A 25,256-nucleotide genomic window follows, 5' to 3' on the forward strand; every position below is an offset into this window, starting at 1 on the left:
CGTGTCCGTACTTTCTCTTATTTCTATATAATATGAATCTTAATTATAATTTAATTATTTCAACTATGTACGAAGAACACGCTATGACCACAACAGCTAACAGGCAAACGCCGAAGGCACTTTGAATATGAAAGGAAATATTATATTATATATTTTGAAAAGAACCTCGTGATTACATTGTATATTATACTTAAGACGCGCAGAGCACCGCACCATCGTTTGTTGCGTACTTTACCTACACCGAGTAAATATTTTATTCGCGACTACATTCAAATTGATAGAATTAGTTTCGAAAGTTGTGCACCTATATATTATTATATACAATATCTGCGAGGAACTATTCAACGCGATGTACAAAAAACAAAAAACTTTCCCTTTTTAAAATGGGAAACTAGGGGTAAACTCTCAGACGGTGGCTTTTGCATATCAAAGGCTTATTGAGGCCATCATATCTTTGAGAAGTTCCGGAATTTTTTTTTTATTTTACTCACCTGCAGGCTTGTGTTATTTAAATTTTTAAATGTAAATTCAAACCGTTCATGGACCTTTTGATTAAGGTAGGTTTTCAGTAGGATTTAGTGTTTCCGACCAATTTATAAACACGGCCGAAGCGAGCGTAACACATATTGTTGCTTGAATTATTTATTTTTCGTAATTTATTTTTCTTTTTTTAATAAATCGTATTTTTATTAACACACACATACATTTCTGTGGGTAATTTATTTTCATGGGACACTTGATACTAAATTCTAAAAAAAAAAATGTGACGTTATATATTCTTTCCCATAAATATTAAACGTTAGAAAAAATAACCCATTTTATACCGTACATAGTGCGTATATACACTAATACTTTAAATTCATGAATTGTTTATATGTCTTATATTTTCATTGCAACTTTCCGACAACGAAAATGTGATGGCCACAGGAAGACCCATTGAGTCAGTTTATCTAACTTTACTGAGTTAAGGTATATGAAATCCCCTGAGCAAAGATGTCCACGGAGATTTTCTTTGACGGATACTCGTTAAATCTTGAATTCCACGAAGGTTTAAATAATATTATTCGCCACAAGCCAAAAATTCTGTATAATATATATTTTTTTTTTGTATCACGTTTGACTCACGATGGTTGAATTTCTTTTTTTCTGCTCTCTTTGCTCTCTGTGGTAATTAAACAGATATACCAACGTAACCTATTTGTTCGTGTACTAAACAGAGTTTGGTTTACCTAATTAACTAAACTCTTGACAAAGCTAGTGGAAAAATAAACCATCATGACACGATTCTATACTGATTGTATATTGTCACAAGTAATAAAATAGGAAATCAATTAAAACTACTGAATAACGGCATGTTAAATTCTGAATAAAGCGATTGCAAACTACTCATATCCATATTATTAAATTTTAGTTTAATTTCAGTTTATATTAAAGATTGTACATTTCACTATTTTTTCAATCAACCGTTTCCGGACAATAAATGGCTCAAAAAGTTCCATGTGGCACCACTTCTACAGACTGTAAAAAACTGAATAAAATATAATAATAATACCTATATACAGGGATACCATTTTTCAAATTTCCGACATTGATAATCCGATATTCGAGTACATAATAAATTATAATATATAAGTACCTAGTGGAAAAAAAATCCCGTCAAGAAAACATTTACAAACTCAATGACGGCACGGGTCATAAATCAATTATTTTTAATATCTGTGTATGGGAATTCCATTAATACTCGATAATGAAATTAGGAATTCACGATTATACGACTTTTTATTTTTTTTGTCATAAAAATTATATATATATTCGGTCGCTAGTAGACAATTATTTATACCCAATACTTACAAAGCCTAACGATAACATTATACAGACATCACTTAATCCGTTATTAGCTGAATTTAAAATTATTCAGGAACAAGACGATTCAACCTTAATCTTCAAGACTCAAACACTATGGGGTTATAATAGTACCGGATAAAATCAAATTATTAAGAAATCTTAATCGTTATACCCGTCGCGGGGTAAATCTGAAAGGTCTATCTGAATCGTTTTGCGAATTTCGTCACGACTACACCACACACGTGCAACTGATACATAATATTATATTAGGTATTGTTATATTTCCTAAAACAATACTTTATTGAAATGACTAGTATCGCAGATTTATTTAGAAGACGCCATCTGGAAGTCTACGAAGAAGTCCAGTGCATCGTGGAAACAGTACCAATAAATCAAAACAGACGTGCAAATAATATAATAGTGTTAGATCGCTTAAAATGTAGATGTATAATACTCGATCCGAAAATCTGATAGGTGACAAAGCGGAGTATTATCACGAAAGATAAGCGAAGAAAAATACAAAGCGGATTGCCTGTCTAACAGGTTGCCTATAATGACACAATATACCTATCAGATATTCTGTTAACTTCACGGAATTTGTTGTAATGCTATAGCAATTATGACATTAATGTATTAAAATACGCATCTATAATACAATAAATTATACAATAATATTTCACTTTAATAATTGCGAATAAATAGATTGGATTCGTCGAGAAACTAACTAGCGTCGATCCACGTGCTCGTGATAAGTAATATTACTGTAATCTCAGTCGAAACGTAGGTGTATAATATACTTAATAATGTGACATTGGAATTTTCGTTTTGAACTGATAATAACATTATTATTATAATTATAAATTATTACCGTTCGGTGTACGTGGGGGAGAATCGTTATTATTATTTTACCGATGTGATACACGCCGCGATTACCATTATTTTCACAATAATAATAATAATAATAATAATTATAATAGTAATAATACCTATCACAGTATTACGCGCACACACTTCATCAGCAACCGGAGCAGCAGCCTCGGCGGCGGCGACGGCGTTCACTTAAATATACCTTTGCTTGCGCGTAATACATTATGTGCACAGTAACGAATACCTCTAAGGACAGTTTAAGTTTAAAACGAGCCAATTCCGCCGTAATTGGGATGCTGCTTGCAGGTAGGCACTAGGCACCTATATATGTATATATTGTGGGTATAGTTGCCGTGGCGGTCGTACAAGTATAGTCTTTATGAGAAAACTATGCGCGGGCATTAGTTATGCGAAAACTTATAATCAAAATCCGATTCCCAGGTGCGTATATGAGGGGATAATAATATAGTATGGGTACGCGTGCTTATTTCGACACGGGGGCGAGATAATATTATTATACCCGCGGAACGCTCGCTTGTTAGGTATAAACGTTGCACTGCAGTAGCGGCAGAATATAGGTAGGTAGGTATACCTATTATGTAGAGATATTATTATGATAATAATTATTATTCCCTCGAAAAACGTTGATAGCCGGTTATCCGACCTACGAGCGTGTAATGGTTGCAGGTTAGTGTTGGACAGGGGTGCGGGGTGAATCAATCAGTGTTCGATGCAGATATCATGTTCCGGTGTGAGAGGGTGCTCGACCAACTGTGTGTGTGTGTGTGTGTACATATAGCATTATTATTATTATTATTATTATTATTATTATTATTATTATTATTATGCATAGGTATACCTATATAGTTATATTATTATTATTATTTATTAATTTCAGTGATCGTCTCCGCCCTGCGCGATGTCAGCCGTCGCCTAAACTTCGTATAAACCGTTGGGGGTATAGGTTCAAACGACGATATTTTTTAATTCTCCGCACCGCGTGTCGTGTAGGCACGCTACACGGATGTATGTTATACAGCTGCATCCGAACGATCGCGATCAGATAGTAAAAGAGGAAAACGTGGTGTTTTTTTTTATACATACATTTTTTTAGGAACGAGAACTGAATATTATATTATTAAATGTGCAGATCGATCGGACTGTGCGGAGCGATAACAGACAGTGACAGCAGCAGCCTGGAGTTCACAGGATCCGATATTACGATGGATGTGTTGTAGTCCGATTGAACTTACGGGACGTGCATTCCACGTATATATATATATATACTAGAGATTCGCTAGACTAAACCGGTTCACTTTAATGGTGTATTAAAATGATCCAGGTTAATAGTCGGTCTGTAAACGATTTTAAACCGATTTATTTAAATTATTAATTTATTAGAAATTCCATCGTTTAGATCAACTGTGATAATAGAATAATTAGGGGAAATATTAAAAATTAGGAGGGGATGAATCGGGACCGGCGTTATTGAACCACCTAGTTCTGGAGGTCTAAAAAAAAGTAAATCGGTGCGCCTTATTTTATTTTAATCCGTTTGGTTCAGCGAATTTCTTAAAACAAAACCGCTTAACATTTTAAGGAGAAATTTAAAACGGTCCAGCCTAGCGGATTTCTAGATACTGTCCCGCCGTGGTTTTTCCTACGTCGTATTGACACCACACGATAGTGGTCAGTTGTGGCAGTAGTAAGTACTGTAATATTATATTTTATCCCGCCGACAAAACGGCAGTTAACACTCGGCAGAACGCAAACAGAAATATATGAATTGTTCAGCTATTTATATAGGTATAATAGCGGCAATGACCAGAGAATTCCATGGTATTTAATATAAATATCATATTATTTTATTCGACCAAAACGACCCTCTGCCCGTATGTGAATTTCGATTTTCGAATAACTATTTTAACCGTTAGCTGTTTTTGCCCTCGCCCGTTATGGTCGTTCGTATATCGCACGTGCATCACGTCTCCCGAAGAACGGTGCCCAATCAAGCCGTTCGGTGTATCAGCTTTCATAGCGAGAAGACAATATTATTGTTTCCGATTCACTGATTGGTATAATGAAACTAAACGCTAGTCAAGTCCGTCGGTCACTAATTTCGTATAATATAACAATTCGTCACGAATTCGTCAGTGTGCTATATCATTTTAGATACTCGTCATTCGTCTCACATGACTTCTTTTAAAGTGCTCGTGGTAACCAGGAATATTGTTACTGGGCGATTTATCAGTTTATTATAATAATTATGAGATATTGTTATATTTTGTACCACAAACACAACTGTTTACATTCACTAGAACGTAAATGAAATGTTATATTGTTCAGCTATTATAATATAGTGGCGATGGCTGGAGAATTCCAGGATACCTATATATATTAATATCATATTATATTCGACCAAAACGTTCCCTGGCCGTATGTGAATTTCGATTTTCCTAAAACTATTTACCGTTAGCTGTTTTGGTTCCCGTACGTTATGGCCGTTCGTATATCGCACATGTAGTTTTATTCACGAGAAGATAATATTATTACGAATACGCAGATAAAACTAAACGCGAGACGAATCCGTCGGTCACCAATTTCGTACCCGATACAATATTCCGTCTCGGATTTGTCAGGGCCGTGGTATATAATTTTAGATAGGTACCCGTAAATCAATCGTCACATAATATTGTTAAAAGACTAGTGAAAACCAGGAATATTTTTACTATAATATGCAGGTTTATCAGTTTGTTGCAGTTATGATTCCCTCAGTGCTCTCTCTCTCTCTCTCTTTACACCGGCTATAGAATATGTATCACTATGGTGATACATCATAGTTATAGACACCGCAATATGGACAGGCGAACAATTAAAATAGATTAAACGTGTTTTTTTTGAAACAGTATTAACTCTCGACGACAATTTGACCGTTTTGAACATATTTCACATATTATTATGTTGATTGAATAAAAACGTATATCATGCACAGACAGGGACATGTCCTCGAAATGCCGTAAGCATGTGTAATAATGTTAAATGTGACGGGATGTAAGATTTAATTACATATTAAATTATATTTAATATAATTTACATATTAAAATACATATTTACACATTTTTAAATACAGATTAATATAGAATAGTGACTATAGATGCTCCTTTTGATATATAACGCTCGCGTATAAAGGGACGTAAAATGATCTGACAAATACCGGTGATGACATAACGCAAGAATATAATATACACACTATTATAGGTCGACCGAGAATTTCGTCGGAATTACGTGTTTGATGCACTGAAATTACGGTTATTTATCGTGTTGTTGTTATTATTATAATAGTATGTTGTATATCGTCGAAACGGTCTTCAGTCGAGTGAGCGAAATAAATCGCCAACGACACGAAGCCGTGCGTTAAATTTACTCGTGCGCAGCGCACATCTCGTCGAGGATCCTGTCTCCTCACTCGCACTCCTCGTCCACACACACCCACACACCTACACACACACACACGAGACGACCCGCCAAAGTGTATACTTGTATAATGCGCGTGTATTCGTGTGCATGGTAATGACTTCAAACCATGCCGTCGAGTCTTCACCCGCCGCCGTCGCATTGTCGTTGAGAAAATTAACTTATCTAAAGTTCTGTCGGATTAACATAACATATTTAGAACAAGTTTGCAGGATACTATGCATTATCGTATACACGCGATGTACGCCAAATGTCAAACGTATTTGTTTTGGTCTTTCTCACCCCGGCGTGCAGAGCGTCATTACTATATTAATACAATATTGTCATGCGAGAGGAGCTTGGTTTTTTCCGTGGGGCAGAGGAGTCCAATTCATAAGACGTTTCGTATAATTTGAATCCACATCGTTTGTTTTCTCGTCGAACTGCGTTTGATTAATATCATAATATACGAATATTATGATAACCCAATGAAATTGATAATAATTAATATATTTTATTACCTATATAGGTTAGTAAATGAAAAAAAAATCGATTTGCATTTTGTTTTTATTTACTAAGTGCTATCATGCTGCAAGCTGACGAATCTGTACTAGGGACCTTCCCCCACCATCCAGCGCACCAATGCAAGTCGACGCCATTATTATTGTTTCTCTGTATACGTCCGAATGAGGTATAAAACATTATACGGGGGGACGAAGTGGCCGAGCGGACTTAGGAGTCGGCTGCGACGCAGCCGACCCGAGTTCGATACCTTGGCCGCGGGCGGCATTTTTCTTTGGGCAAGTCACGGAGTCCGGAGAACAAGTGCCGCCATCCCCCCACCCGGGGCACGGCAGAAACCTACGGGTTAGGTAGGAAATTCTGCCAAAACACAGCACACACGTGTACCAACCTACCCAATTTAAAAACCTACAGTGCCCTCCCCCACACCCAATTGCCTATGTTGCCGCGGGTTACCCAATAAAAAAAAAAAAACATTATACACGCAGTACCTATATTAATGGTATTACGTTTTTCGCGTATTTGATTATTGCAAAACTCTATAGGCATTACAATATTGGGTACACAGTGCGCTGTATAATATATAATATTCCGCAACATTGTGTTTTTTGGGATAAAAAAAAATGGTTGTTTCATGGTTTTCCCCCGGCCGCATAAACAACGTATTACCTACGTCATGATATAATTTGTTCCCAAAAATATCGGATATTTTGTACCTGCATCGCTTATTATACGAGACAATGCATTTTTAAACGCACGTTACGTTTTCGGTTCATAATTGTATTATTACTTCTCGTGGACGCGAAAACGTTGATCCGCCACCGGCCGGAAACGAAATTGAATTTTCAGTTTTCAGTAGAGAGTACACGCAAACCGCGGTGACCTAAATTCTGTCAAATGACGGCAGTGTGATATAGGTTATAAGTTATTGTCATTTCAGGATTCTATAAGTCGGAGTATACAGATGATTGGATTTGCGGTGAAACTCTCAAAAATATAAACTCCCTTTTACTCACAAATGTTTCGTATTAAATGTCAAAGGTTTAAATGTATATAATATTTTATGTTATGGTATTCATCATTTAGTTACCGGTTCGCAGTTTTCACATACATTGTGCACGCGCACGTTTTCACAACTCTGAGAGTTGTGACTGAAAATTTCAACCGTGGGTTTTATTTATTAGACTTTTCGTAAAATAAAAAATGAAAAAAGTGAAGAAAAAAATACTAGTATTAAGGACCTATATTGCGTAAAAAATCGTTGATAATCTACAGTGACCATGCCAAAACACCCTGAGCGAACGAACCCAACGAAAATAGGCAATAAATTATCAAAAAGAAATAAAAAAAAATAAAAAAAATAAAAAAAATGAAAAAAAAAGGTATTTTTACACTCATCTCGATATTTCGTATACGTTAAATAATATATTACTTCGACCAAATAATGGAAATGAATACACCACTCGCATACCAACACATACCAACACACACACACAAATAATTATACACACTCGTTCGCACAAATAGGTTTCTATCATATACTGAAATTCTGTTTGCAGTTTTTGTTATAGCTAGTGGGCCAATAAATCGACGGGGCCACGCCGGTTGGCTTTCGCAGATAAATTCCATCAAATGGCACGTTAAATCTTCGACCTCATACGCATTATAACTGAATTATATTGCTAGCGCCCGTTTTATTTTCCTCCATTCCACGCTCAAATCCTTCCGAAACGCCTTTGCGTGCTTACTGTATATATATATATGTAATATTGGTTCTTTTTTCCGCAGAACTCTATTATTTTTCCTTTCTTCCCTTTCCGATCTCTTCGCGCTTGCACTCTCAAAAAGCTTTTTCCAAACTACCGCTACACAACGATTATCTAAAACAAAAACAAACGTACCAAACGTATACTCGCACACGGACGCATTGAAAAACCTTTCGATATCCAAATTTGAAATTAGCCTCTGCCGAGCGAGTGCGTGTAATGAAATTAAAATTTCATTGTCTCCCGTGATTCTCCGCGAAACCATTCGTCGTAATTTATTCGCACATCACGTGTCGTAAACAAAAATTAAATTTTAAAAAAAACAGCTCTGTTGCCTCCGAAGCCGTCACCGTGGAACATGGAATTTTGAGTGATATGATACATAACGGGACCAGACGTATCTTTGATCATAGATGCGGACCTTTTAAACTTTGGACCTTTATAATAATAATACGCCCGGTCATAAATCTCCATGTTGAATAGTCTAGCCATAATCATTTTCGGCTCCAAGTTTTCGGTGGATGGTTACGGCAGATGCGGGATCGGGTGAGAGTATCGGTGGCGTAGGCGGCGGTAGAGGCGTGGAGGTCAACCGGGACGCGCACTACCCGCTTCCTATGCCAAAAATAAGTGGCGGTACACGCTGAGTTATAATAAAAATCTGAAGCCATTTTTCTTAGCCCCTCGCGTCCTTCCGGACTCCCGCAGAGACAAGGAGCAGAGAGAGTGACGGTGTGTGCGTATGTGTATAAGATAGGAGGATGTAAACCACGGTTAAATTGGAGGAAGACGGACAGAAACGGCGTGGGGGTGAGAAAGTGCGGGGAAGAGTGTGAGGGAGGAATACCGCAGTGGGATGTGGAGGAAAAGGGTCACGCCACAGTTATTTTTACTGACAAATTATTATTGGTCTCAGCCCCTTGGTTTCCGTTGACCAAAATGTGATTTAATAATGTGTGGCTATGATTCAGTAATAATTTCGGAATATAAAAGGAAAAAATAATGGAGTTGACTAAAAAAAAATCTGAATCGGCGTAAATTATTATAATATAGTTTTACCCTCGCCCAAATGAAGGTGTTTTACACACTTTGAAGTTTTTGGTTACCACAATTTGTAGAGTTCATTTGCGCCGAAAAAAACATAATTGACAGGTGTGCAGTAATAGTTTTTTTTTACCATACTTATGCAAAACAATATCGCGGATATTTAATTATTAAAAAAAAACTTTTATTGGAATTTCACCTCTCAATCTCTTGATACATAACGTTGGTATAATATAAAAATTTGATAAGCAACTATCACCAAATGCATATTATTTTTATACAACAAATAGGGGTTGCGTTACACTGTGGTTAGGGTTTGGTTGGGGGGGGGGAGGGAGGGCGAGTATCCCGCTATATTTAGTCCTGTTCCATACCTATGTCCCTCCTGTAATCAGACAAATTAAATTAAAATGTTTATTGCAATGAAAAAAAAGTCTGGTGCCTCCACTGTAGATTGATTACAACACATTTTACTAGCAATTTTCAAAAATATAACAAGGTTCACAATATGTCGTTAAAATGAGAAAATCTCTTTTTTGTTATATTTTCGAATATATATTTAGGTAGTATATATAATTTATAGCTTCCGTTTTTTGTTTTAATATACAATACTATAAAACTTGTTTCAGTATCTTTTTTTGAATGCGAGAAACTACACTATTGTGTTTTTTTCTTAAATATTAGACCGTTTTTTCGGCAAAATTTAACATGATTTACGAAAATTATAATAATATGACGTTTTTATGAATACAATATAATAATATGATATTATAATACTCGAAGTAATTTTATAATTTATTTTCCGATATTATATTATGTACTGGAAAGTATGCGTTCACCAATATGGAATTAATAAAAACTAAAAATCCAAATTATTTTCTATTAACTGACAAAACCGTTATACTAAATAATATACTATTATGTACAGTGTATATTATATACATGTATTATGTATATAAAATGTTTATAACGAGTTTATAATATATTATAATGCGTAAATGCACACTTAATTATCTGCTTGCGATTAATTTGAAACTTCTGAAGTTTATTTCGTGAAAATTATTAAAAATTAGTTTGGATGACAATTTTTTTTTGGGAAAGTTGTGGAAAGTTTTGGAGTTGAATGAAAAAAAAAGAAGTTAATGGAACATTTCGAAATAGTAATCAAGCTCGTTACGCGACTGCGGAGTATCATTTCATCGTTCGCGAACTAATAATATTGCGTATTAATAAGATATGAATTTATTGTTCGAGAAATAGTTGAATTGCGTATACAGACGGAATGCAAGTTAATCCATGAATTAATTACCTAAATGAAAATTGATGATGGAGCACGTCGAATTATGAAACAAATATTTGTGCTGGCATGATTATTATCATGCGTATTTCACGCCATAGATTGTCACAGTAAAAAATACTAATCGATCGCCGTTAATCTCGCTGGACCTATAGTTGTATGAATGTTAAACGATAATAATAAAATCGATTGTCTGATTAAATAATATAATATTATAATACACAAGGCGAGTTTGATGTGGAATTTGTCAGCAAAAAAAAAGATTAAAAAAATATGTATTTTCTCGATAACAATAATAATAATATTATTAATTATTATTTTGTATAAGAGAGGTTAGCCTTGGGTGCCTTTTGACTTGGTTAAATATTATAATTACTATTACCTTACGTAATTCGCCCTAGTTAGTTACAATAAAAAATACTAATCGTTCGCCGTTAATATCGCTGGGCCTAGTTGTACGAATAAATATAATCGATTGTCCGAACATTATGATAATATAATAATACACACTTTACAGAATTTCTCACAAAAAAAGATCAAAATATATGACGTATTCTCTACAACAATAATAATATTAATATTAAATATTATATATTAGTAGTATCTCATATTATAGTATACGAGAAGTACCTTTTTACTCTGCGAATAATAATTATTATCTTAATCTTACGTTAGGCCACTATGATTATTTATACCGGTGAGTGGTTGCTATTAATGCAATAATGTGTACGTATTATAATATATCTGTACATCGAGATTATAATATTTGTTTTAATAATGTTTTATTGAAACGACCGACACTATATTATAATAATAAACCCATTACAAATACCACAATCGAATACTATATATTATACATTATTTATACGGCCCGGCACAACAGCTATTGCGTCGAAATCGAATTCGAACAGAATCAATATTTGTTAGCACTATCAAATCGCAACAAATTCGTTCACCGTGATCGGTATGGCGATTAATTTATTTCACGAAACACCACGCCACAACGACGGCATGTGTTCGGGAGCGCATAAATAATAAAAAATTAATATTATGTAAAGTGTAAACCGGTGCTACACACTGCTGCCGTTTTGACTTTAATTGTATAGGTAGGTACATAATAATAATATATATTATTACGAAATCGTGTTAGAGAATGTTTTAATTAATATTTTCGACTTGCATTCCTCCAAGGCGGAGCTGGCACTATAATATAAAGGCCGTCATCGCGACACCGATAGCACAACTGCAATTATTACGAGTTTCAAACGACCATTTCAAACGACCCGATGACCATTGGCGCAAATAACGAGGGGTACGGCGCAAATAAAGGGGAGTACGAGGGGTTAGTAATTTCGTATTAAATTATATTTCAGCCTCATTCCCAATAGTTTATCAAATCCACCCTTTTTTGGTCGTTGCAGGGTTTGAAAAAAAAATTATTTTCAATCAAATATAGTAGTGTTACAAAAGTACATTTAAGTACACTCAATGTAGAAATGCAGAATGGACAAATTTAGAAGTGTTCTGTATATTAGCTATAGTCAATATCGGATAATATTATAATATAATATAGATTATAATATCATCGTGGAATGTAACTAATTAAAAATAAACATTACGCTGTTTGTGATAACATTGGATGTGGACATGTGATTCGGGGTTGAGGACCATAATTATTGTTTTTTGAAATATTTGAGTGTAAAAAATATCAAACGGATCGAATCAAGGTATAATATTTTATTTGAATTATATACGGGATGGAAAAACGTGAAGCTAACAATAATATTATCATGAACACATCGCGCGTAGGTATATAGGTAAACTCAATCGTCATCGTCAGTGTTGAGCCGAGATAAATATAATTTTATCTAGATAAAGATAAAGATAACTAAATTATCGGATGGCACTCTCCGTAAGCTCGTAGCAATATAGAATAACTTAATAGTATGTTATGGAAAATGTCGATAGTTATTAGTAAATACTACCTACTTAATAAATTGCTTAATTGTCTACCTATAAATTATAATAAATAAAAGCTGTTTAATAAATTAAATTATCTGGATAAATTCATCTGGATAACGGTGATTTTTATCTTATATAATTGTGTAAATTAATAATCTCTATTTATCTCTATATATAGATAAAAGATAAAAGAATATTTATCTATAGATAAACTCAACACTGGCCATCGTGCATAAACAAAGGACTTTTTCCACCCCGATTATACTGTATTATTATCATTATATTATTGCGTCTATTCGTTTCATTGTCAATGTTTTCGTAATTTCAATTGTTAATTTGTTTTTAGTGACATGGGATCCGATCATTCGCACACTCTGTGTTTTTGCACGGTGCCAATGTGTTGCAACCGAACGAATCGCGTCTAATCACGTCCATGTGCCAGTCGTCTGGCTCCAGGTAAATAATTTTCTTTGATGTTAAAATTATGCCTAATAATTGGTGTCAAGTTTCCACTCATGAATTCCTAATTCCGATGACCAGATAGCTCTGTAAAAATTGCCACAGTAGATACTGATGTATAGATATACAGATGTTAGGCCTGAAGACCGATCGGCGTCAGAGCGAACTTATCCGAATCGTTAATGCTGATTTCAGTTAAATTAAGAAGACTTCGACGCGTTCAAAATAATACATTTAGTATTAACAATAATAATTATTTTATAGTGATTTAGACCTTTTTTGCCATTTGAGCAGAGCTAAGCTTGTAGATGGTGGAACATAGTGTTTTTATTAACAGCGGCCATGTACGCATATATATTGTAATATTGTAATCAGAGGCTTGTAGTGAGTCTTCGGTATTCCAATGCTAAGTGAATTGCACTCATTGCTTGATTACGTTTAAAGGATTATGGTATTTTATAATATTCTTGATGTATTTAGTTAATCATCACTTTGACTGTTATTGTTCAGATACGAGCAACTAAATTAATAAATACGATAAAATGTTAAAAACGAAAATAATAAAAGCAATAATTGCTAACCTATAGCCATACATGGTTATAGGCTAGGTTAGTCTAGATTAGGTACCTAAAATCACTAATATTATATTAATATCTTATAATATATATTGTTAATCATAACGTACCGCGTATATAATAATAACGATGGGTAATGTTATAATATTATAACACACCACAAGCGGAGGTAGCAAAAATATATTTGCGAGAGGATTATTATTTTCATGCAATTTGAGTTGATCCGGTAAATTTAGGACACTATACGTAGGTAGGGTACTGATGATTATGATTTAATAGCGTGGAGTGAACATTGCCCATTGTGCTACTTTATTGAAGGGTTTTATGCGCACTATGTATAGTAAATTTAATTTATCCATATCCACATTGGATATCATTATATTATACGAACATTCATGTGCACGTAAGTACTATTAATCGTAAATGTATGGATGAATAGCTTTCATATCCAATTGCGGTAAATAACTATAAAGTGCCCTTATATTATATAATTTTCCGACGATGTGCTATATTTGCATCTGAGCCGTTATTTTTTCCTAGTTTATAGTAAGTTATTTAATTTCCGATTTAACCGATATTGTATGAAAAAAAATAAAAATACCTAATAAAAAAAACAAGTCTGAGCTGTAGTGCCCTACGCCGGATAATAATATGGAATAAGAATTAAAATTATATAAAATGAAGAACTTTATCAAAGGACTTCATAAATAATTTAACACCTTCTTTAAACATTTATATTAGGTTATTTTATCTAATACGAACAGTTCTGTTACAAAATTAAAAATTAAATTAGTGGTATATTGCTGTTATTTGTACCTGCGCCAATATTCAAAATATTTACATAATTATATTTTATGAGAATTTTTTTTTAAATTTCTACATCTAAATGATATCAATATAATATTGTAGTTATTGAAATTGTCTTAAGTTTGTTTGAAATAAACAGATTATATTATTTTGAATTTTACCAATTATATAACCTTAAAAGTTCAATAAATACTTTGATAATAATATATAAATAATTATAATTTAAAATAATAACTTGTGTTTAACTATTATTTGTAGATTACTTTATAATAACACTTTACCTATAATATGTATTATAGCCTTAGTTATTTACTATATATTATTTAATATCTATAAGTTGCATGTATTTCAATTTAAAGTTTTGGAAAGATTATAAATAAGTAACTTAAAAATAGAACTTTCCTTTGTGATTTAAAAGTATAGTGAATAACTGAAACATATAGAGTGGTGTTCCGAGTTCTAGTCACTGTGATTGGCCTCTAACGACTGATCGGTTTGTATTTTCGACAAAACCGTTGTAAATATATTATACAAAAGAAAAAGATTCTAGACAATTTGTCAGTGACCAATTGAATTTTGTTATAAAATAAAATCAAAGTTTCGATAGTTATTACAAATAATATATTGCCATATTTCGCTTCTATGAAACAGTCACAATATTGCTTACTAAACTTTCTTTCTCAAATAATAATACAAGATAAGGTACCACAATGTTAAAAGTTATTCTCCAAATACATCGTGCTTACTGGTTGCTCATAAATCCAAATAAACGAATTTTGATTCATGAACATGTCTACACAATATTATAATATTAAAAACAATCAAATTCAATAAAATTAAGAGCTATTATATTTACTGTAAAACAAAAAGTTGGAAAATATAATATATACAATATATTATATATACATATATTGACACATAAGTCATAAGTTCATAGCTCACAAGTACTGAGATAGATGATATATTATACTACTCGCCATTCTCACAATGATAAAAAAGAACGAGCTCTCCGAATTCCACTTCCCCCACCGTCGAAGGGCAAATCATTTCATTTTTACATACGACGGACGTGTAGCTTTGATTATATTTATTATTTATAAATATATTCATATTTATTTAACACATTAAATGTAGTAATATAGTTAGTTATCTTATTGTATTGCTATGATTGGGGGAATATGAGTATATTACCCCAATGATATGAAGAAATATAAAATGTAACAATAAATTAAATTAAGTTTTGAGCTATAATAGTATTTGACTAAAAGCTAATTAAAAAAAAAAAAAAAAAAAAACAATAAATTAAAACCGCGTAGAAAAACCTACAGACAAATCACGATTTAAAAAGAAAATAATAACACATGTATTTTATAACAGAGTATTTATTATTTATACAAGAGTATAAAATAATTTTATTAATATAATATATAAAATACACACAAAAAATCTAAAAACTATATTACTTTTATTAAAAAAAATTATTTTAGAGAGTTACATTCTGAGAGAAGATTTATTACCTCTCACAAATTGTATTCTCTCTGGTAATTGCACATTCTTATTTATAAATGATGATATATATATATATATAAATTCTCAATAAATGTTTTACTTATTAATTTAAACAATAAATATTTATGGCTAGGAGGTAGCCTAGGGTACAGTAGGTGTTCCTAAATCGACATATTTTGTGTGTGAGTCGGGGAAAAAAAACTGACTTTTCAATTGTACTATAAAATTATAACTCATTTTTTTTATATTATTCAATTATTGGTCCAAAAATGTACAATATTTTACCATCATAAATTAAACATGGAAACACTTTTATGTTTCTTAAAAAAAATTACACTTTGGCTATTATAAGAACAAAATATAGACAGACTCATAACAAATGTATAAGATTATTGCATCACTTATTAGTTATTATATTATTAGTTAGGCGATCTTAGTAATTATTGGTAATTTTAGTTTTATTGCCATATATATTGTATTATTTAACTAAACGATTGTTAACATGATACTAAATTATAATATTATATTATTTAAACAAAGAAAAGAAAATATGTATTTACTTATATTTATATTCTAGTTATAAGTAGAGGTATGTGCATAGGCGCCAATAGGGAGCAGAGCTTTGGGGGCTAAGCCCCCCAAAAATATCCCTAGCTCCCAAACATTTTTTACATTTTGTTTTAAGCTTATTCAATATTATCAAAGTAAGGCTTTAGCATCCCCAAATTCCAAACTCTATTTGCGCCCATGGGTATGTGAGAAATACGATATTGAAAAATGCAAATTTAATGAATTTATATTTAAAATTTTAAACTCAATGATCCACATATGAACATGGTTAGTGGGGCCCATTATCTTCTTGAAAAATAAAAAAATTTAAATTAATAAATCTTAAATAATTGATTTTGAAATTGATATTGTAATTAGTATTAGTGTAACTTGATGCTACACGTTCAATGTGTAAGAAAAGTAATCAAATAATTAAAATGAATATTTTTTTTTTTTTTTTATTGAACTTAAGCCCGGCGACTAATACCTAATGCTGTTGTAGGGGTTATAAACTGTGGTAGGGGTAAGGTAGGTACGGTAGGTTGTTTTTTTACAATTGTTTTTACGGTAGGTAGCAAACACGGCTATGTGTGGCAAGGTTTTTAACTACTATGAATCTGGGTGGTCACCCATACGGGAGCTAGTAGCTATGGCCGTTACTTACTCCCAGTCGCATTCCGCGACTGGTAGTAGCCAACGCACCACGCCAAGCCACAATAAAAAAATTATAAACGAAAATAAAACATTATTATACATTTATACGTCCGTCGTATGTGAGTATGTTAAACCGAAATGTTTTGCCCATCGATAGTGGGGAGGTAACGTCAAAAGCGACGGCTCGTTTTTACGGCCGAGTCCGCTCTCCAGTATAAGTATATTATCTATCTCAGTGCTCACAAGTAACATAATCCAATCTCATATAAGGTTCAAAGAATATCGTCATGTATACAAACCTAAAATTAAATCAAAATTACATATTAAAAATAAAGGTTATTCAAATACTATAATTCCGATTGACATTATATAAGTAGGTATAATTTAATATACAGGATCTTAAATGAATTAACGGTGTGTGAAAAAAAATGGTGAGAATATAATATCACACTGGTCCTATTACGCGATTCCATAACCATTATAATGTCTCAACAATTTGAAAAACCCTGCGTATAATGTGCAAGTCATTTCGATTCAAATCGGTAATTCGAAGCCAAAACGATAACAAAATTAGGTAATAAAAATAACAAATTCAATCAAACAAAAAACCCCTGCAATGAGGATAATAAATAATAAATAATAATACCATACTCGAAATGGAAACCTCGGAGAAACGACGGTGTGCACATTCGATATACATATATAGGAACTATCGGAAATCGATGTCGCAAACGTTTTAGTATTTGCACAGAGTTGTGCGGTCAGTTTTTTCTCGTTCTGCACGACGTCTCCTCGTGAGCCACCGTACAAATCGTTTTTGTCCAAAACTTTGTACGTAATATTATTCATCTTGTGACTTTGGCTGTTTTTATTTAAAACGTTAGTCACCGTCAGTTCGGATCGCAGCCCAATTTGTATTGTTCCTCGAAACGCGAAAAGATGACAACCCCGAAATGCTGCACGATTAGGTTATAATAATGTAATATAGCCATATAGGTATATTTTACAGAGTGGCACCGTGCACGCGGAGCGTAAAGCCAAATAATAAAGTATCATTACAGGCAGACATAAGTGTGAAAAATAATTTGTTATGATCTTAATATCATTAATTAGGTACTGTGACGACGTGTTGAAGTATTACAATGCACTGCAGTGAATATTGGTTTGCATAACATACATAGGAATTATTATACTCGTACATTTCGTATAGTATAATTTAACGACTTGAACCCATCGCTAAAGCGAGTGTATAATTATGATGTACACGCGTTCATCTATTGCTTGCTCTTAACGACGACTCACTCACCGTATAATTTTACGACGTTAAACTGCAATAATTATAACAATAACTAACCGTAATATAATATAATACATAATATAATATATTATATTTATTAATATCAATATGATAATATGAGTATGTTACACGATGAGAGAAGTTATGTAGAATCCGTAATCGAACGAAAATCTGCTCTCAGTATAATAATAATAATAATAAAATTATTTTAGAAATTTAATTATGTCCACAACACCGAAGCCCCATTGCCGTATTTTATAATATAGACAGACGGCGTTTGCGTGGCAGACCGTACCCGACCCGTATAAAAAAAAAAAACCAGCCAATTCGATATTTTTAAACACCTTATCCGCACACAACATCATGCGTACAGTGCGTATAGTGTGCGGAATTACTGGCAAACAATCAGCAATTGATTTTTTTTCCCGTACGGTTTCGCAAACAAACCGAACGGTTGCTCCGAGAATCGTTTGGCTCGGAAACTTGTGCCAATGCGGTTCCGTACGCGTCCAAATAATAATAATAATATTATATTACGTAGGCAAGCGTATTATATAAGCGCCGTTCCAGCTTTTAGCGGGATAAACGGATTTCGAGGTCCGTCAGCCTGGCACCCAGAATTAATAAAAACAATGAAAAAATGCCCACTTGAAACCGCGCTAAAAAATTAGCGACCGATTTGTAATGGGTTTTAACCACAACGTTAAAAATATGTGTTTATCTGGGTATACCATATAGTATATACTATCCGACTCGCACGACTGCTGCTATGTAGCTAACACTTCGAGGATGCTTGTCGTCGGGTTTTCTCGATATTTTTCTAGTATTAGAGTGTATAATATTATAGTATAGAGCCGTTTTTAAAATATGTTAGGTATATTACCTACCTATATGTTTTTGTTATGAACTTGTGAAATTAACTTTAAAATCGAAATATTGAACGAAACCGACAAAATATAGCCAAGTGTGATTTAAAAACGAACGGCCTTGGTGGCACTCTGTTCCAGCCGTAAATAAAATTACATCGGGTATTGACGACGGACGTATATCGATTCCGCCAATTTTGTATCTATTCCCTCGATTTCGTATCCATTTCACTGCGGCAACAGTTCATAATATCTATCCGTCGATTCTGATGAGCTTTTACATTTATAAAAATGGTAGGAAGCACTGATACATTTTAAAGTAATAACATTATACATTGATAATAATTATAACATTCGGCACATATTAGTGTCGAGACTAAAAAATAAAAACATAACACTTGTGTTAAAATTAATTACCTAGTCATAGATTTTTAATTACATATATTTTACCTAGGTATTTAATTTGAATCGTTATTTTAAGGAACAAGTATATATATTTTTTTGTTTATAGTAGGTATACATGGTACTAAATATAATACCAATATTAAACATTAATAATTTTAAATTCACAACTTTCACCTAATTTTTGAGACTAATAATAAAACATTATTATGGTTTATATTATGTTAACATTTATTAATTTAAAATGTCAATTTACTTATGGCTGCCTTTTCTACCTTGTATAAGCTTAAAGCTCATTGCAATCGATTAGACAGATGTTATGAACTGTAGCCGATGAAATGGGTGTCCTTATATAATTTTTAAGAACTGGTCGGCGGTCGCCTTGATGGAATATTGACGGATCATTGGAACCCCTTTGTCGGTGATCGAAAATTAAAATTACGACGTATTGCTGTGCTCACAGTCGAAATGAACTAGTTTTACCAACACCGATCTGTCATTACTATTCATTTTTTCCGCCAAATACACGTTGTTCTCGACTTTTTAGATTGCGAACCATGTACTTTCATCAATCCCTTGTGGGTCGCCGTTTATTCACTCACGTCACGCTTTCAAACTGTTATAATAATATATACGAGTTTTGTAAAAATATATTATACGATTTAAAAGCCTTAATATACCGAAAAGTAATATACAAGGGGGGGGACGAGGTGGCCGAGTGGTCTAACGCGACGGATTCGGCACAGCCGGTCCGAGTTCGATCCTCGACCACTGGGCGGCATTTTTCTCCGTGCAAGTCACGGTGTCCGGAGAACAAGTGCCGCCATCCCCCCACCCCGGGGCACGGCAGAAACCTACGGGTGCCCCACTAGAAATTCTGCCAAACACAACACACACGTGTACCAACCTACCCAATATAAAAACCTACCAAACCTACCCAATATAAAACCTACAGTGCCCTCCCCACACCCAATGGCCTATGTTGCCGCGGGTTACCCAATAAAAAAAAAAAAAAAAAAAAAAAAAAAAAAAAAAAAAAAAAAAAAAAAATATACAAGGTATTACTCGTGTGACTCGTGCGAATAACATAGGTATTTATATTATATATACACAGGTATTTATTATAATTTAATATATGCACGTGTGTATTATATACAAACGATATTATTATTTGAAACGCATACGAAATAAACTTATACGACGGGAATAATATTAACAAAAGGATGAATTAAATGGGTTAATTTTTTTTATTGTTTTTTATCAGTAACCATTGATTGTATCGGTACAGTACCTAGTGGGAATTAGGTAATTTTTACATTTTATTCGTTTCTGTGGTGATAGACAAAGCGTTACGCAAAATCGGTTAGAAAATAAAATTATCTGTACACAACCCAAAAACATAATATTTTTGTTAAAAACACTATCCGAAAACCAATCTCGAAATATAATAATAATATGTGATATTATAACGGAATAATACAGTGATGTGGTTTTTGAGAGAATATTATATTTTTACTAATGAAAATATTTAATTTATACAGAGTGGCTCTAGCCGATATTGAACATATTATTATTATATTATTCATTTTATACACATACTTTGGTTGTATTCGAAAGTTCAAGACTCACGCATTTAATGATTAGACCCAGAGGCCTAAATATTTGTATAACGGTTCGGTGAAACTCAAATATCCAGCATATGAAAATACCAAAAATGCAGTGGCTATACTTGTAAGGGCTTCTGAGTTTTTAGTTCGAAAACATTCCTCTACTTGACCTATAGACTAGTCGGATTTTGTTATTTTTTTTTATTTAAATGAAAAGAACATTTTACCGGTCCAATTAACCACGATTTTCTTAGTTATAATTTTTTAAGTTAAAATATGCATTTGAATAATGCGCAGTATTTGTTATTTTTCAAACGTATATTTATAGCACTATTCAAAGTAAATCGTAAATCTAGATTTAGTTTGACTACCCCTGCCCATTTAAAACTATTATTATAAGGTAGTTTGACAATTATGTATTTTAACTGAAAATAAGTGCTGTGGCTCTTCTCCAAGGAGTGACTAGCAAGAGCTTAAGAAAGATTCGAATATTTCTTCGCTATCGTCGCTACTTTTACATAATACGGTATGCAGATTCCACATGACGATTTGTTCTGTATTTAAAATTGTTGTTATTTAATTTAATTGTGTTATTTATATTGTCAGTTTTAGAATTTTTGAACTTATTGTTACAATGATTACACACTGCACACATTAGGTAATTTAAAGCATCAAATATTTGTCGATTAAAATACATCTACAACCGCCCTAAGGCAGTATTAAAAACATAAACATCCTACTTCGGGGAATAGGATTAAATCCTTTGAGCCGAGGCCTGGATCAGATTACTATGTTAAAGCGCACACGCACTTATTTCGTTACATCGAAATTGCAGCGTTTTGTGACGTAAAGTATAATAATAACATTTCACCCGAAAATTAATTTGTAAGAAAATATATTGAAAATACATCATAATATTACAAATGTATATATTCATGGGTGAAAAAGTGACTCTCGTAGCAAATTACTATAATAGCGCCATTATATTTTATTGAGAATAAGGAGTGCCAAAACGATGACTTACGAAAAGAAAGGAAAGTATTTATCAAAAAGTGATGTTTTTTGCGTCAAGCGCCGTATTCGTGTGTTTTTTAATCACATTTTAATATTAATGTATTATTATATTCTGAAAGCCCGCGAGTGTATAATTTTTAAATCGTAAAATAATCTGTTCAAACCAGCTCAGCTACTCTGTAAGTTCTGTGAACACGGAACTCTGCACATAGTTCACGGAAATTTAGAAACTGATGGTTTTTTATTTTCACACCGTAATAACAATTTACGTCAAAACGACGCCCCTGACGTAGGTACCTGTCGTGGACCGCGGGGTTTTTAAAATTCAGATGATATACCGCATTCGGTGGCGGTATCTACGTCATGTACCTAATGTCCTAATATAATAATATTTTGTTTAAATAAAAGCAATGTTTTTTCGTCGGCACTAAACCACTTTGCGGTATTAAATCGCAGTTAGCCGGAGGAGACATTCCCTAGTGTAAACACAAAATAATATTATAGTCACGCCATATACATAATATTATGTTATAGTATATACAATATATATATTATATATACACGAAAACACGTGTAATATTTCCGAATGCATCTTAATGTTGTATTAGACATACTTTTTATAACTATACTCCAATAATAATAATAGTAATAATGGTATGTATTGTGTACGGCAAACTAAGAACAAACCGTTGTGTATAAATGTACAATATTATATCGAACGAACGGAGTTTTATTGTTGTTGTTTTTAACCGACAGACGGATGTATAATATATATGCGATCGTACGGCATTCGTGTGTAGTGGTGGTGGGCGAGTATAATAAATGCGTATAATGTATATAATATAAATATATATATATGTATTTTTTTCAGGAACGAAAAACCGTTTCGGAATAGTTTGGCGCCATCGAGTTTCGCAGTGATGTCGCTCTGGCCCGCAATATTTGTACTGTATTTATTTCGCCGTCATTCGATACAGTCAACCTCTACTTTACACTTCTCTCCCTCTCACTCTCTCTCTCTCACACTCGTCCTCTCCTCTCGTAGGTCCTGTATATATATATATATATATATATATATATATATAATAAAATATTTATGTTTTATATATTTTATATTTATAGGTTGTTTTCGGTATATATGTGAGTTATTTTTTTTTAGCGATGTTTATCAATATATAAATTCGAGCGGGGATTCGATCAAAATGATGATGCCCTGTCAATCGCACATTAAACCGTAATAATATCTACACCGTTGCAGTGGCCACGTGAAATTATATTGAACAACTTTCGGGGACAAATGTCAAAATAGTATGCGCATAAATCATTCAGATTGAATGCATCGATATACAGGTCCTCGGGCATTCATTTCATAAACCAAAACATAATAATAATAGTATAATATGCAGTCGACTGTCGCGGGAACCCAAATCTGCAGCAGCAATAACTTGAAATTCTCGATTGGTTCAGATCGACAAAAACAATTGCCTATACAAAAACTACTATCAAAATAACACACAATAGTATATTATATTATACGCATATTTTTTTAAATCAAATTTTGTTGTTGATTTTTTTCCCACCCTTCGATTTTGATAATATTGTCAGCGAAAAATAAAACGAATAGTGTCTACATAATACATTTATTGATAGAATAATATAGGTAAACTAATGCGCGTCGCGACATAATCTTGCCTATAACATACGCTAGCGAATAATATCTTTGCACAAAAAATAAAACGTCACCGAGAAATCTTGAAGTTACGGTATATAAAAATATAACTAGCATCATGAAATTGCTTCGCCTAACCAAACGCGCTGCGGGGTGCAGACTGAGGAGTGGGTGGCGTGTAATCTACTCGACAGCGAACGGAATAGAAAATAAAATAAAAAAAAACCAAAGCGTTTTTGTAAGAGGCCTAACGATCGGTCTAAAGGTAAATCGGAGGGGTAAAAATACGTGCAGTATATATATATATATTATATACACGCTTCGTATTTTCGTATAAATTTCGGAGATATTGCCATTAAAAAGTTTACGTCGACGCATCCCCGGGGACCGGAGCGGTGGCACGAAACGTGGCTCTCGATTACCTACCTGCACACATTATAAGTATAATAATATGGTCGTGTAATAAGTACATTATACAAAGCGAAATAAAAAACAAAAAATTTAGTCAGTTCATTTATAATGGAAGTGAGGGGATGCGACCACATGATATATAATACACGGCGTGATATTCAATATATTGTATACAGTGTGAATCGCCAAGCACGATCTCCCCAATTTTTGTTGATTTATCATAATATGTAATACGACTAATACGTAATAATATGTAATAACATATAATACGTATATTTGAATTCTGATTTTTGGAATTATTAAGTATTGTACATCTTAATGGTCGTATTTACGTATTGTTCTTTTTTTTTCAAATGAGAACCACCACTTTTTATTATATTAATATCTTTACAATTTTTTTTTTTGTAGTTTCCGAGTTATTACGTTTAAGTTTTAATTAGTAATCATAATACTCCACGTTAATAAAATTATGGGTTTAGAAGATATGAAGGCATAACGGATAAATTACTACAATTATTTAATAATTTATATAAAACCGTTATAAGACATTACAAGAGACCTTATAGTGCATTATGTTTAAATAAATCAGAGACTACTTGTTCGGATTTCAACATCATAGTTAAGATGCATTTACAAGAAAAAAATCACTCGCTTAAAAATATAAAAAAATACGGTCTTTTA

General features: G+C 32.9%; 1 protein-coding gene and 1 long non-coding RNA gene across 4 annotated transcripts in view; one reads left to right on the top strand and one right to left on the bottom strand.

Annotated features, from left to right (window-relative positions):
• LOC132950227 (leucine-rich repeat-containing protein 4B-like) overlaps positions 1-25,256 on the bottom strand; it is a 355,161-nt gene that overhangs the window by 295,191 nt on the left and 34,714 nt on the right. The gene's annotated exons all lie outside the window — the stretch shown is intronic.
• On the top strand, positions 11,788-23,512 carry LOC132950005 (uncharacterized). The gene is made up of 3 exons (XR_009665175.1): positions 11,788-11,900; positions 13,103-13,212; positions 23,367-23,512. It is a non-coding gene; the product is annotated as an uncharacterized LOC132950005 (long non-coding RNA).

This window comes from Metopolophium dirhodum, chromosome 8 (genome assembly GCF_019925205.1).
Source record: "Metopolophium dirhodum isolate CAU chromosome 8, ASM1992520v1, whole genome shotgun sequence".
In the NCBI taxonomy this organism is placed as follows: domain Eukaryota; kingdom Metazoa; phylum Arthropoda; class Insecta; order Hemiptera; family Aphididae; genus Metopolophium; species Metopolophium dirhodum.